The 13046-nt window shown below is 35.5% G+C and overlaps 1 protein-coding gene across 1 annotated transcript in view; it reads right to left on the bottom strand.

Moving 5' to 3' along the window:
* LIPT1 (lipoyltransferase 1) overlaps nt 1-6454 on the bottom strand; it is a gene marked incomplete at its 3' end in the record, with an annotated part of 124768 nt that extends 118314 nt beyond the window's left edge. The window contains 1 exon segment of the mRNA XM_056555950.1: nt 6438-6454.
* Nucleotides 6455-13046: the final 6592 nt, after the last annotated feature.

Below are 13046 nucleotides of genomic sequence, written 5' to 3'. Positions count from 1 at the left end.
ACTGACAGATAGTTGTATAATGTGCCCCGTGTGCCCCGTTCTGCCTCCTGTTACTCACATGCTGTCCTGCTAACTCACGCAGGCTTCCACTGTGAGCTCCGTGTAAGCCCCGCCCCCAGTGCAGCTATAGTCAATAGCCTGCAGCATCTTGCTGCAGGCATCCAATGAGCTGCTGGCTGCCCTCCCCTTCCTTTCCTATAGAGCTGTAGTCGGCAGTATAGTAATGGACGACATTCTGTCCCCCCTGATGGTATTTAAAGAACTGTACAGTACTGTATGCAATGTCACACATCACATACAATACATATACACCCCATACATCAATGTTTTCCTATCAGTGTGCCTCCAGCTGTTGCAAAACTATAACTCCCAGCATGCCCAGACAGTCAATGGCTGTACATGCATGCTGGGAGTTGTAGTTGTGCAACAGCTGGAGGCACCCTGGTTTGTTAAACACTCCCCATACACTCCACATACAATGGTCATTCCAGAACCAATTAGCAGTTTCCCATAGAGATATGTATTCAACATACAATGGTTCCAAGGCCCCAGAACCAATTACCATTTTTACATAGACATATTGTTACGCCGAGCGCTCCGGGTCCCTGCTCCTCCCCGGAGTGCTCGCGGCGTTCCTCTCTCTGCAGCGCCCCGGTCAGACCCGCTGACCAGGAGCGCTGCACTGACATTGCCGGCGGGGATGCGATTCGCATAGCGGGACGCGCCCGCTCGCGAATCGCATCCCAAGTCACTCACCTGTCCCGGCCCCGGCTGTCATGTCCTGGCGCGCGCGGCTCTGCTCCTTAGGGCGCGCGCGCGACAGCTCTCTAAGATTTAAAGGGCCAGTGCACCAATGATTGGTGCCTGGCCCAATTAGCCTAATTAGCTCCCACCTGCTTCCTGGCTATATTACCTCACTTTCCCTGCACTTCCTTGCCGGATCTTGTTGCCTTGTGCCAGTGAAAGCGTCTAGTGTTATCCAAAGCCTGCTACGTCTGACCTTGCCTCTGCCTAGTCCTTCTGTCCCACGCCTTCTCAGCAGTCAGCGAGGTTGAGCCGTTGCCGGTGGATACGACCTGGTTGCTACCGCCGCAGCAAGACCATCCCGCTTTGCGGCGGGCTCTGGTGAATACCAGTAGCATCTTAGAACCGGTCCACCGACAAGGTCCACGCCAATCCCTCGCTGACACCGAGGATCCACATCCAGCTAGCCGAATCATGACACATATGTACTCGACATATGATGGTTTCAACATATGATGGTTCTCCTGGAACCAATTAATATCATATGTTCAGGGACCACTGTATTCTGCAAATATAGTTTTCTCTAAATTTGTAGGCCAGAACAATATGAAAATAAGCACACATGTTCGTGATCACTTCCTCTACCACTATTGATTACCAGATTTGGCTGCCACATTGGATTGCGCAATATTCTGCGAACATAGTTTTCTCTAAAATTGTAGGTCAGAACAATATGAAAATAAGCACACATGTTCGTGATCACTTTCTGTACCACTATTGATCACCAGATTTGGCAGCCATATTGGATTGCGCAATATTCTGCAAACATAGTTTTCTCCAAAAGAACTGGTGAGAAACGTGCAAAAATTAGCACACATGTTTGTCATCACTGTCTGTACCACAATTGATGACAGATTTGGTGGCCATGTTTGATTAAGCAATATTCTGCATGCATAGTTGTCTCTGAAATTACTGGTCAGAACATTATGAAAATTAGCACACATGTTCGTGATCCCTTTCTCTACCACATTTACGTGGTTTGGCCTCCATTTTGGATTGCACAATATTTTGCAAGCATATTTTTCTCTTAAATAACTGGTCAGCAAAATGTTAAAATTAGCACATATGTCCACGATCACCATCACCATCAGGGGTCACAGCAATCATGTATTATAGCCCAGCAGTGCAGCTTGGCAACCTCTAACACTGCTTGCAGCTATATTTTATTTCTTAAATTTTTTTCATTATTAAGGTTTTTGTTTTTCATAGCATTTCTGCCATTCTAATTTTGTCTTTCCCGTAAGAGAGCGACCTTTCACCACTGATCTGAACGTTTCTATGAAACACTGTATTACTATTATAGTGCAGGGTATTATGCCTCTCAGCATTATGCTAACAAGCAGTGTATGGTTATGGCTATCGTTAGAAGTATTTTATGTGGTAATACAGTTTTTTGGAAATTTTTATATATTTTGTTCTGCTTTCTTAATTTTGTATATGATACAAAAATGTTTTTAAAGGATGTTTTGGGGGAACTTGAGTTTTAGTTTTTTTTTTTTATTATTTTATTAACCTTGTTTTTTTCTTACTAGTTTTAACTATTCCTATTAAGGGACTGAAAGCTGCCATCTTTTGATAGCTTATATATTAATAGACTGCAGTAGTATGGCAGTGTCTTATGCCTCTCGGTATTGTTCAAAAAGACAATGTATGGTTATGGTATTGTCAGTGGTTTAATTGTGGTTATTTTTTTTTTAAAACATTTTGCTCTCTTTTTTTAATATGTTTTTAAGGGTGTTCTGTTTAATTAGTCTATTAACTATTATTTGTTCTTTTTGTATCCCATGAGAGAGCTTTCACAAGCGATCTACTGATCACCCATATAATACATTGCACTAGTATTACAGTGCAGTGTATTATGGCTGCAAACATTATGTTGACAGCCAATGTTTAATTATGGCGAATGTGAGGGGAGGGTTGGGTTATTTTTAAAATCTTTCTCTTTTTTATATATGTACATATGTTTTTGTAGGGGATGGGTGGGGCTTAATTATTTTATAACTTGTTTATTTTTAACTTTTTTTTTAGATAGGATCCATGCAGAACATATTGCCACCTATGTGGACGGCAATGCATTTGTGGAATCTCCGGCAAAAGTTATTCCGGCTGAATATTCCTTAGTTTGAACCTAGCCTTTAATTTTTTATGAAGGGGACTTTTAACAGCGGTCTTCAGATCGCTTTTATAATACAGTGCACTAGTATTAAACTGCAGTGTATTATGCCCTTCAGCATTATGTTAAAAGGCTATGTGTTACTATGGCTATAGTCTTTGGCTATAATTATATATTTGAAGCAAAAAAAATACAGATTTTTCTTTACTTAGTACAGTTAAAGGGGTACTCCGGTGAAAACCTTTTTTCTTTTAAATCAACTGGTGGCAGAAAGTTAAACATATTTGTAAATTACTTCTATTAAAATATCTTAATCCTTCCAGTACTTATTAGCTGCTGAATGCTACAGAGGAAATTCCTTTCTTTTTGGAACACTGATGACATCACGAACACAGTGCTCTCTGCTGACATCTCTGTCCATTTTAGGAACCATGCATAGCAGATGTATGCTAAGGGCAGCATGGTGGCTCAGTGGTTAGCACTGCTGCCTTGCAGTGCTGGGGACTTGGGATCAAATCTCCCTAAGGACAACAATAAATAAAGCATTATTATTATTATAATAACATCAGCGGAGAGCACTGTGCTCGTGATGTCATCAGAGAGCATTCCAGAAAGAAAAGAATTTCCTTTGTATTATTCAGCAGCTAATAAGTACAGGAAGGATTAAGCTTTTTTAATAGAAGTAATTTACAAATATGTTTAACTTTCTGCCACCAGTTGATTTAAAAGAAAAAAGGTTTTCACCGGAGTACCCCTTTAAGTCCTAAATCTGCGGTCAGTTAGAAAAAGGAACTTTTTCACACAAAAAAACGGAACAAAAAAAGGAACAAAAAAACAGATGAAACACATTGGGATCTAGAGGTTTTTTTTACTTAAAATATATTGTATATTTTAATTTTCTTTCTTAAATATTTTATCTACAATTTGTATATTATAAACAACAGTTAATCATGTAATGGGAATGTATGCCTTTTAATTTTGAATGGGGGGGGGGGTTGAATTATATTATTAAATGTTTTTTGCCTCCCAACATTATGCTGACAATAGTTTTTTTATTATTTTATCGACCATTTCTTTTCTTTGTACTTTTCAAACTAATCCAGTAAGAGGGCGTTTACCAGCGATCTTCAGATCGCTCATATAATAAACTGCACTGGTATTGTAGTGCAGTATATTATGCCTTTCAGCCTTGTGCTGACAGCCAATGTTTAGTTATGGCTAATGTGAGGGAGGTTTTGGATTATTTATTTTTTATATTGTTTTTGGTAATTTTTTCTGAACAATGTGAAAATTTGCACACATGTTCGTGATCACTTCCTGTACCACTATTGATCACCAGATTTGGCAGCCACATTGGATTGCGCAATATTCTGCAAACATAGTTTTCTCTAAATTTGTAGGTCAGAACAATATGAAAATAAGCACACATGTTCGTGATCACTTCCTGTACCACTATTGATTACCAGATTTGGCGGCCACATTGGATTGCGCAATATTCTGCAAACATAGTTTTCTCTAAAATTGTAGGTCAGAACAATATGAAAATAAGAACACATGCTCGTGATCACTTTATGTACCACTATTGATCACCAGATTTGGCAGCTATATTGGATTGTGCAATATTCTGCAAACATAGTTTTCTCTAAAAGAACTGGTGAGAACCGTGCAAAAATTAGCACACATGTTTGTCATCACTGTCTGTACCACAATTGATGACAGATTTGGTGGCCATGTTTGATTAAGCAATATTCTGCATGCATAGTTTTCTCTGAAATTACTGGTCAGAACACTGTGAAAATTAGCACACATGTTCGTGATCCCTTTCTCTACCACATTTACATGGTTTGGCCTCCCTTTTGGATTGCGCAATATTTTGCAAGCATACTTTTCTCTTAAATAACTGGTCAACACAATGTGAAAATTAGCACACATGTCCACAATCACCATAACCATCAGGGGTCATAGCAATCGTGTATTATAACCCAGCAGTGCAGCTTGGCCACCTGTATCGCTGCTTGCAGCTATAATTTATTAATTAAAATTTTTTTTATTATTAAGGTTTTTGTTTTTCATAGGATTTCTGCCTTTCTAATTTTGTCTTTCCCGTAACAGAGCGACCTTTCACCACTGATCTGAACATTTCTATGAAACATTGCACTACTATTGTAGTGCAGGGTATTATGCCTCTCAGCATTATGCTAACAAGCAGTGTATGGTTATGGCTATGGTTAGGAGTATTTTATGTGGTAATACAGTTTTTTGGACATTTTTATATATTTTGTTCTGCTTTCTTAATTTTGTATATGATCCAAAAATGTTTTAAAGGATGTTTTTGGGGAAGTTGAATTTTATTTTTTTTTAATTATTTTATTAACCTTGTTTTTTTCTTACTAGTTTTAACTATTCCTATTAAGGGACTGAAAGCTGCCATCTTTCGATAGATTATATATTAATAGACTGCAGTAGTATGGCAGTGTCTTATGCCTCTCGGTATTGTTCAAAAAGACAATGTATGGTTATGGTATTATCAGTGGTTTAATTGTGGTTATTTTTTTTTTTTATTCTCTTTTTTTTATATGTTTTTAAGGGTGTTCTGTTTAATTAGTTTATTAACTATTATTTGTTCTTTTTTTATCCCATGAGAGAGCTTTCACAAGCGATCTACTGATCACCCATATAATACATTGCACTAGTATTAGATTGCAGTGTATTATGGCTGCAAACATTATGTTGACAGCCAATGTTTATTTATGGCGAATGTGAGGGGAGGGTTGGGTTATTTTTATATTTTTGGGTTATTTTTAAAATCTTTTTCTTTTTTTATATATGTACATGTGTTTTTTGTAGGGGATGGGTGGAGCTTAATTATTTTATAACTTGTTTATTTTTAACTTTTATTTTTAGATAGGATCCATGCAGAACACATTGCCACCTATGGGGACGGCAATGCATCTGCGGAATCTCCGGCAATAGTTATTCCGGCTGAAAATTCCTTAGTTTGAACCTAACCTTTAATTTTTTTATAAAAGGGACTTTTAACAAAGATCTTAAGATCGCTTTTATAATACTCTGCACTAGTATTAAACTGCAGTGTATTATACCCTTCAGCATTATGTTAAAAGGCTGTGTTATTATGGCTATAGTCTTTGACTATAATTATATATTTGAAACAAAAAAATATTGACTTTTCTTTACTTAGTACAGTTAAATCCAAAAACTGCGGTCAGTCAGCCCAAAGTCTAAAGTAAACTTGTAAACTCTGCAGTCAGTTGAGTCGTTTCTATTAAATATTGAAAAAGGGGATTCCTACAAATAAAAAACACAGAGAATAAGGATCATAAATGTTCCTAATCTCTGTACCTGAGATATGCTTGTGTTATATAAGAAGCTGTCCATAAACGATATAATTATCAACAACACATACATCTTCATGCATAAGGGAGAGACTATAACATCTCTGCAGGTCTAGATTTTACATCTAGCCTGATTGTTATCAGTAATTAATATAAATATTAATTACCTGTCTCGTGGTTCCTTTCTTGCAGCTGACGAGGGTATATGCCACGTTCACCTTCTCACCGGGCATAAGTCACCTGTAAAAAGACACAGGTATGATAACATGTTCCTTGATACATGCTACAGACGCTTATATATATAACACTCTAAGGCCAGAACTACTTATCTCAGGAATTTTGAAACCACATAAGAAAAAGGAACAAAAAAAACAGATGAAACACATTGGGATCTAGAGCTTTAAATTTTTTTTTACTTAAAATATGTTGTATATTTTAATTTTTTTTCTTAAATATTTTAGCTACAATTTTTATATTATAAACAACAGTTAATCATGTAATGGGAATGTATGCCTTTTAATTTTGAAAGGGGGGGGGTTGAATTATATTATTAAATGTTTTATGCCTCCCAACATTATGCTGACAATAGTTTTTTATTATTTTATCGATTATTTCTTTTCTTTGTACTTTTCAAACTAATCCTGTAAGAGGGCTTTAACCAGCGATCTTCAGATCGCTCATTTAATAAACTGCACTGGAATTGTAGTGCAGTACATTATGCCTTTCAGCCTTGTGCTGACAGCCAATGTTTAGTTATGGCTAATGTGAGGGAGGTTTTGGATTATTTATTTTTTATATTGTTTTTGGTAATTTTTTCTGAACAATGTGAAAATTTGCACACATGTTCGTGATCACTTCCTGTACCACTATTGATTACCAGATTTGGCAGCCACATTGGATTGCGCAATATTCTGCAAACATAGTTTTCTCTAAAATTGTAGGTCAGAACAATATAAAAATAAGCACACATGCTCGTGATCACTTTCTGTACCACTATTGATCACCAGATTTGGCAGCCATATTGGATTGCACAATATTCTGCAAACATAGTTTTCTCTAAAAGAACTGGTGAGAACCGTGCAAAAATTAGCACACATGTTTGTCATCACTGTCTGTACCACAATTGATCACAGATTTGGCGGCCATGTTTGATTAAGCAATATTCTGCATGCATAGTTGTCTCTGAAATTACTGGTCAGAACACTGTGAAAATTAGCACACATGTTCGTGATCCCTTTCTCTACCACATTTACATGGTTTGGCCTCCATTTTGGATTGCGCAATATTTAGCAAGCATACTTTACTCTTAAATAACTGGTCAGCACAATGTGAAAATTAGCACACATGTCCACGATCACCATCACCATCAGGGGTCATAGCAATCGTGTATTATAACCCAGCAGTGCAGCTTGGCCACCTGTATCGCTGCTTGCAGCTATATTTTATTTATTAAATATTTTGTTATTATTAAGGTTTTTGTTTTTCATATCATTTCTGCCTTTCTAATTTTGTCTTTCCCGTAAGAGAGCGACCTTTCACCACTGATCTGAATGTTTCTATGAAACACTGCACTACTATTGTAGTGCAGGGTATTATGCCTCTCAGCATTATGCTAACAAGCAGTGTATGGTTATGGCTATCATTAGGAGTATTTTATGTGGTAATACAGTTTTTTGGACATTTTTATATATTTTGTTCTGCTTTCTTAATTTTGTATATGATACAAAAATGTTTTAAATGATGTTTTTGGGGAAGTTGAGTTTTAGTTTTTTTTTTATTATTTTATTAACCTTGTTTTTTTTCTTACTAGTTTTAACTATACCTATTAAGGGACTGAAAGCTGCCATCTTTCGATAGCTTATATATTAATAGACTGCAGTAGTATGGCAGTGTCTTATGCCTCTCGGTATTGTTCAAAAAAGACAATGTATGGTTATGGTATTGTCAGTGGTTTAATTGTGGCTATGTTTTTATTTTTTATTCTCTTTTTTTTATGTTTTTAAGGGTGTTCTGTTTAATTAGTTTATTAACTATTATTTGTTCTTTTTTTATCCCATGAGAAAGCTTTCACAAGCGATCTACTGATCACCCATATAATACATTGCACTAGTATTACAGTGCAGTGTATTATGGCTGCAAACATTATGTTGACAGCCAATGTTTATTTATGGCGAATGTGAGGGGAGGGTTGGGTTATTTTTTATATTTTTTGGGTTATTTTTAAAATCTTTTTCTTTTTTTTATATATGTACATGTGTTTTTGTAGGGGATGGGTGGGGCTTAATTATTTAATAACTTGTTTATTTTTAACTTTTTTTTAGATAGGATCCATGCAGAACACATTGCCACCTATGTGGACGGCAATGCATCTGCGGAATCTCCGGCAATAGTTATTCCGGCTGAAAATTCCTAAGTTTGAACCTAGCCTTTAATTTTTTTTATAAAGGGGACTTTTAACAGCAATCTTCAGATCGCTTTTATAATACACTGCACTAGTATTAAAGTGCAGTGTATTATGCCCTTCAGCATTATGATAAAAGGCTATGTGTTATTTTGGCTATAGTCTTTGGCTATAATTATATGTTTGAAGCAAAAAAATATTGACTTTTCTTTACTTAGTACAGTTAAGTCCAAAAACTGCGGTCAGTCAGCCCACAGTCTAAAGTAAACTTGTAAACTCTGCAGTCAGTTGAGTCGTTTCTATTAAATATTGAAAAAGGGGATTCCTACAAATAAAAGACAGAGAATAAGGATCATAAATGTTCCTAATCTCTGTACCTGAGATATGCTTGTGTTATATAAGAAGCTGTCCATAAACGATATACTTATTAACAACACATACATCTTCATGTATAAGGGAGAGACTATAACATCTCTGCAGGTCTAGATTTTACATCTAGCCTGATTGTTATCAGTAATTAATATAAATATTAATTACCTGTCTCGTGGTTCCTTTCTTGCAGCTGACGAGGGTATATGTCACGTTCACCTTCTCACCGGGCATCAGTCACCTGTAAAAACACACAGGTATGATAACATGTTCCTTGATACATGCTACAGACGCTTATATATATAACACTCTAAGGCCAGAACTACTTATCTCAGGAATTTTGAAACCACATAAGAAAAAGGAACAAAAAAAACAGATGAAACACATTGGGATCTAGAGCTTTAAATTTTTTTTACTTAAAATATGTTGTATATTTTAATTTTTTTTCTTAAATATTTTAGCTACAATTTTTATATTATAAACAACAGTTAATCATGTAATGGGAATGTATGCCTTTTAATTTTGAAAGGGGGGGGTTGAATTATATTATTAAATGTTTTATGCCTCCCAACATTATGCTGACAATAGTTTTTTATTATTTTATCGATTATTTCTTTTCTTTGTACTTTTCAAACTAATCCTGTAAGAGGGCTTTAACCAGCGATCTTCAGATCGCTCATTTAATAAACTGCACTGGAATTGTAGTGCAGTACATTATGCCTTTCAGCCTTGTGCTGACAGCCAATGTTTAGTTATGGCTAATGTGAGCGAGGTTTTGGATTATTTATTTTTTATATTGTTTTTGGTAATTTTTTCTGAACAATGTGAAAATTTGCACACATGTTCGTGATCACTTCCTGTACCACTATTGATTACCAGATTTGGCGGCCACATTGGATTGCGCAATATTCTGCAAACATAGTTTTCTCTAAAATTGTAGGTCAGAACAATATAAAAATAAGCACACATGCTCGTGATCACTTTCTGTACCACTATTGATCACCAGATTTGGCAGCCATATTGGATTGCACAATATTCTGCAAACATAGTTTTCTCTAAAAGAACTGGTGAGAACCGTGCAAAAATTAGCACACATGTTTGTCATCACTGTCTGTACCACAATTGATCACAGATTTGGCGGCCATGTTTGATTAAGCAATATTCTGCATGCATAGTTGTCTCTGAAATTACTGGTCAGAACACTGTGAAAATTAGCACACATGTTCGTGATCCCTTTCTCTACCACATTTACATGGTTTGGCCTCCATTTTGGATTGCGCAATATTTAGCAAGCATACTTTACTCTTAAATAACTGGTCAGCACAATGTGAAAATTAGCACACATGTCCACGATCACCATCACCATCAGGGGTCATAGCAATCGTGTATTATAACCCAGCAGTGCAGCTTGGCCAACTGTATCGCTGCTTGCAGCTATATTTTATTTATTAAATATTTTGTTATTATTAAGGTTTTTGTTTTTCATATCATTTCTGCCTTTCTAATTTTGTCTTTCCCGTAAGAGAGCGACCTTTCACCACTGATCTGAACGTTTCTATGAAACACTGCACTACTATTGTAGTGCAGGGTATTATGCCTCTCAGCATTATGCTAACAAGCAGTGTATGGTTATGGCTATCATTAGGAGTATTTTATGTGGTAATACAGTTTTTTGGACATTTTTATATATTTTGTTCTGCTTTCTTAATTTTGTATATGATACAAAAATGTTTTAAATGATGTTTTTGGGGAAGTTGAGTTTTAGTTTTTTTTTTATTATTTTATTAACCTTGTTTTTTTTCTTACTAGTTTTAAGTATACCTATTAAGGGACTGAAAGCTGCCATCTTTCGATAGCTTATATATTAATAGACTGCAGTAGTATGGCAGTGTCTTATGCCTCTCGGTATTGTTCAAAAAAGACAATGTATGGTTATGGTATTGTCAGTGGTTTAATTGTGGCTATTTTTTTATTTTTTATTCTCTTTTTTTTATATGTTTTTAAGGGTGTTCTGTTTAATTAGTTTATTAACTATTATTTGTTCTTTTTTATCCCATGAGAGAGCTTTCACAAGCGATCTACTGATCACCCATATAATACATTGCACTAGTATTACAGTGCAGTGTATTATGGCTGCAAACATTATGTTGACAGCCAATGTTTATTTATGGCGAATGTGAGGGGAGGGTTGGGTTATTTTTTATATTTTTTGGGTTATTTTTAAAATCTTTTTCTTTTTTTTTATATATGTACATGTGTTTTTGTAGGGGATGGGTGGGGCTTAATTATTTTATAACTTGTTTATTTTTAACTTTTTTTTAGATAGGATCCATGCAGAACACATTGCCACCTATGTGGACGGCAATGCATCTGCGGAATCTCCGGCAATAGTTATTCCGGCTGAAAATTCCTAAGTTTGAACCTAGCCTTTAATTTTTTTTATAAAGGGGACTTTTAACAGCAATCTTCAGATCGCTTTTATAATACACTGCACTAGTATTAAAGTGCAGTGTATTATGCCCTTCAGCATTATGTTAAAAGGCTATGTGTTATTTTGGCTATAGTCTTTGGCTATAATTATATGTTTGAAGCAAAAAAATATTGACTTTTCTTTACTTAGTACAGTTAAGTCCAAAAACTGCGGTCAGTCAGCCCACAGTCTAAAGTAAACTTGTAAACTCTGCAGTCAGTTGAGTCATTTCTATTAAATATTGAAAAAGGGGATTCCTACAAATAAAAGACAGAGAATAAGGATCATAAATGTTCCTAATCTCTGTACCTGAGATATGCTTGTGTTATATAAGAAGCTGTCCATAAACGATATACTTATTAACAACACATACATCTTCATGTATAAGGGAGAGACTATAACATCTCTGCAGGTCTAGATTTTACATCTAGCCTGATTGTTATCAGTAATTAATATAAATATTAATTACCTGTCTCGTGGTTCCTTTCTTGCAGCTGACGAGGGTATATGTCACGTTCACCTTCTCACCGGGCATCAGTCACCTGTAAAAACACACAGGTATGATAACATGTTCCTTGATACATGCTACAGACGCTTATATATATAACACTCTAAGGCCAGAACTACTTATCTCAGGAATTTTGAAACCACATAAGAAAAAGGAACAAAAAAAACAGATGAAACACATTGGGATCTAGAGCTTTAAATTTTTTTTACTTAAAATATGTTGTATATTTTAATTTTTTTTCTTAAATATTTTAGCTACAATTTTTATATTATAAACAACAGTTAATCATGTAATGGGAATGTATGCCTTTTAATTTTGAAAGGGGGGGGTTGAATTATATTATTAAATGTTTTATGCCTCCCAACATTATGCTGACAATAGTTTTTTATTATTTTATCGATTATTTCTTTTCTTTGTACTTTTCAAACTAATCCTGTAAGAGGGCTTTAACCAGCGATCTTCAGATCGCTCATTTAATAAACTGCACTGGAATTGTAGTGCAGTACATTATGCCTTTCAGCCTTGTGCTGACAGCCAATGTTTAGTTATGGCTAATGTGAGGGAGGTTTTGGATTATTTATTTTTTATATTGTTTTTGGTAATTTTTTCTGAACAATGTGAAAATTTGCACACATGTTCGTGATCACTTCCTGTACCACTATTGATTACCAGATTTGGCGGCCACATTGGATTGCGCAATATTCTGCAAACATAGTTTTCTCTAAAATTGTAGGTCAGAACAATATAAAAATAAGCACACATGCTCGTGATCACTTTCTGTACCACTATTGATCACCAGATTTGGCAGCCATATTGGATTGCACAATATTCTGCAAACATAGTTTTCTCTAAAAGAACTGGTGAGAACCGTGCAAAAATTAGCACACATGTTTGTCATCACTGTCTGTACCACAATTGATCACAGATTTGGCGGCCATGTTTGATTAAGCAATATTCTGCATGCATAGTTGTCTCTGAAATTACTGGTCAGAACACTGTGAAAATTAGCACACATGTTCGTGATCCCT

The sequence above is a fragment of the Hyla sarda genome, chromosome 2 (assembly GCF_029499605.1).
Source record: "Hyla sarda isolate aHylSar1 chromosome 2, aHylSar1.hap1, whole genome shotgun sequence".
Lineage (NCBI taxonomy): Eukaryota > Metazoa > Chordata > Amphibia > Anura > Hylidae > Hyla > Hyla sarda.
The sequence above is the reverse complement of the archived record's forward strand: the minus strand, read 5'-3'. Positions and strand labels throughout refer to the sequence as shown.